This window comes from Elephantulus edwardii, unplaced genomic scaffold (genome assembly GCF_000299155.1).
Source record: "Elephantulus edwardii isolate Elephantulus edwardi_28Jun2011 unplaced genomic scaffold, EleEdw1.0 scaffold00468, whole genome shotgun sequence".
NCBI lineage: Eukaryota > Metazoa > Chordata > Mammalia > Macroscelidea > Macroscelididae > Elephantulus > Elephantulus edwardii.
Window position 1 is genome coordinate 57,052 of NW_006400218.1, and position 3,882 is coordinate 60,933.

The window sequence follows — 3,882 nt, forward strand, 5'->3', positions numbered from 1 at the left end:
AAATTGAAAGAGCATGTCCTTGGAGATGAAGCCTTCTGGGAAAGATGGATTCTACATATGACGCATCACCATCTGTTCTCTTATTCATTGAACTTGAGCCAGTGGCCTGCCATATTGCCTGCTGATTTTGGACTCATAAGTCTCAGAATCCAGCAGCCTATCATCTGGCTTGCTGACCTTGGGTTTTTCAGTCCCTGAAGCTACATGAGGGGGTTTCCTGATACAGAGAACTCAGGCCAAGACACCAAGAATGATGTCTTTCTGCAGAGATTGGTGTCCCTTGATAAAATATTCAAAGTAACTATAATAAAGTTTTACCATCCTTGCCTCTAAGGAGCATACTAGCAATACTTTCTTCAAGATAGATGTGTTCATTCTTCTGTAAACCCATTGTTGTTTATTGTTGTTATGTGCTGCTGAGTTCCTTGTGACTCACAGTGACCCTATGTACAACAGCCCTGAAGCCTGCTCTATCCTGTGCCAACCTCATTGTCTGTGACACAACTAGTCCTATTACCCCAGTCACTGAATCAATCCTTATCATTGAGGGTCTTCCTCTCCTGTGCTGTCCCTCCACCCTCCCACGCACTACATCCCTCTTCAGGGACTGGTCCCTACTTGCAACATGTCCAAAGTATATCAGACAAAGCTTCAAAATCCTTGCATTCAAGGAGCAGCCTGATCTCACCCTCTCCATGACAAACTTGTTTGTTCTCCTAGCAGTCCACTGTATATTCAATACTCTTCTCCAGCACCACAGCTCAAAGACATCACTTTTCTGTCTATCGCCCCTAGTCAATGTGCAGCTTTCTGATGCATAGCACATAATTGTGAAGACAATGGCCTGGAACAAGTGCATCTATGTTGTTGTTGCTGTTGTTATGTGCCGTCGAGTTGTTTGCGACCCATAGTGACCCTATGTACAACAGCCCTAAACCGTGCTCTATCCTGTGCCAATCTCATTGCCTCTGACAAACCCATCCCGAGTACCCCAGTCACTGAATCAATCCACCTCATAGAGGGTCTTCCTCTCCTGCGCTGTCCCTCCACTCTCCCCAGCATGATGTCCCTCTCTAAAGACCTGTCTCTCCTTACAACATGTCCAAAGTATGTCAGGCAAAGCCCCAGAATCCTTACCTCCAAGGAGCAGCCTGGTTTAATCCTCTCTACAATGAATCTGTTTGTTTTCTTGGCAGTCCATGGTACATTCAATACTCTTCTCCAGCACCACAGCTCAAAGGCGTCAATTCTACTTCTATCCTCCCTAGTCATTGTCCAACTCTCTGATGCATAACAAGTGACTGCAAAAACCATGGCCTGTATCAGGCAGACCTTAGTCTCCAGAGAGACACTGTTGCTCTTCAGTATTTTGGAGAGGTCCCTAACCGCAGACTTTCCCATCGCAATACGTTTTTTGATTTCCTGGCTACTGGTGCCAAGAGTGTTGACCGTGGAGCCGAGCAAACTGAAGGTGTGAACAATTTTAATCTCTTTGCCATCCATCCTGATGCTACCGATTGGCCCAGTGGTGAGAATTTTTGTCTTCTTAACCTTGAGCCTCAGTCCATATTGAAGGCTGCAGTCCTTGACCCTCTGCAGTAAGTGCATGAGGTCCTCCTCAGTTTCAGCGAGCAAGGTTGTGTCATCTGCATAACGCAGATTGTTGATAGATCGTCCACCAATCCTAACGCCACGCCTCTCCTCATAGAGCCCCGCCTCTCGGATAATGTGCTCTGCATACAGCTTGAAAAGGTATAGAGACAGGACACATCCCTGGCGTACACCCTTCCCTATTTTGAACCATGCAGTGTTACCCTGCTCTGTTCTGACGACTGCCTCTTGGTCCAAGTGTAAGTTTCGCATTAGCACGATTAAATGTTCTGGGATTCCCATTCTTCTCAGAGTCAGCCATAGTTTGTTATGATCCACGCAGTCAAATGCCTTTGCATAATCAATGAAACACAGGTAGACATTCTTCTGGTATTCTCTGCTTTCAGCTAAGATCCATCTAACATCAGCTACAATATCCCTAGTACCACGACCCCTTCTAAACCCAGCCTGGACTTCTGGCAGTTCTCTGCTGATGTACTGTTCCAGTCGTTTTTGGATAATCTTCAGTAGAATCTTGCTTGCATGTGAAATCAATGATATTGTTCTGTAGTTTCCACACTCAGTTGGGTTGCCCTTCTTTGGGATGGGAACAAATATTGACCTCTTCCAGTCAGTTGGCCAAGTGGTTGTTCTCCAGATTTCTTGGCACAGCATCTATAGTATATTAAATATTATTTACCAGTACCATAGGGTGACTGGATAATACAGCAGAAATCTGTAAGATGAGTGTGCTTGTTCTGGTTGAGGGTCGGGTGGAATATCTGGCTGTTGTGTGATTTAAGTCTCTTGTTTTGTGTCACAAGTCATCCTGGAGGGCCCGAAGGCCCTCAGAGGACCATTTTCTAAGTCATACAGCACTCTTCTGTCAATTTACTGTACTGAGGTAATCTGGGGTTGCTATGATGCTGAATGAACCCTGTGCCATTGGGGTGTCAAAAACCATAACAGATGCCCATGGTGGACAGTGTTTGATGGAGCTCTCAGTTTAAGACAGGTTTGGAAGCAGGAGTGATATCTACTTCCTAAACCACATGCCTCTGGAAACTATGAACTTGGAGAAATGATGTTGGTTACAGAAAGGCTTCAGGCCTTTTGTTGATAGGGTTGCTATGAGTTGTGCTTGACTCAACATCAATCAACAACAAGAAGAACCATAATTCAAATGCACCAATTTTTGTTCTTTCTTCCTTTTTCCTTGTCCACCTCTTGCATGCATATGAGAAAATTGAGATTACTATGGTTTTGATTATTGTTGTGTACTGTCAAGTCAGAACTAACCTCCAGTAGATTTTCAGAGGCAATAAATTGCATAGGAGGAAATTACTTATATTTCTCCTGCAGTGAAGCTAATGGGTTTGAACCACAAACTTTTGTATTCTCAAAGCAATTCCTTACCACTAAGCCACTACTTAATTGTGCTCATGAAAACCTATACCTTGATCAAGAGGCTGTTGTGTAAATGGAGGAAGGGAACATGTCATGATTCAAAATTAAGAAAGGAGTGTATCAGTTGTATCCTTTCTCCGTACCTGTTCAATATGTACGCTGAGCAAATAATTCAAGAAGTCGGACTCTATGAGAGAGAAGGTGGCATCAGGATTAAAGGAAGACTCTTCAACAACCTGTGTTATGTAGATGATACAACCTTGCTTGCTGAAATTGAGGAGAACGTGAGGCACTTGTTGCAGACAATTAAGGACCTAAGCATGGATTACATCTTTAGGATTACAGCCTTAGATATGGATTACATCTCAACATCAAGAAAACAAGGGTCATTACTATATGACCAACTGTCAAAACTACAAAAGATGGAAAAAGGATTGAAGCTGTCAATAATTTCATATCACTTGGATGGTACCTGGAGTCAGGAAATCAGAAGATATATTGTGTTGGGCAAGTCCACTGTCAGGTACCTCTCCAGAATGCTAAAGAGCAATGATGTCAGTTTGAAGACTAAGGTGCACCTAGTTCAGGCCATGGTCTTCTCAATCACCTGCTATGCATTGGAGAGCTGGACAATGAATAAGGATGACACAAGAATTGATGCTTTGAGCTGTGGTGCTAGAGAACAGTACTGAATATCTCATGGACAGCCAAGAGGACAAACAGATATGTCTAGGAGAGGGTGCAGCCAGAATTCTTCTTGGCAGCAAAGACAGCAAAACTTTGTCTGTCATATTTGTAGCTAGGCAAGACTATTCATAAAAGAGAGATATCATGCTTGGAAAAACAGGGTATCAGCAAAGGAGAAGAAAAGCCCCAATGAGACGG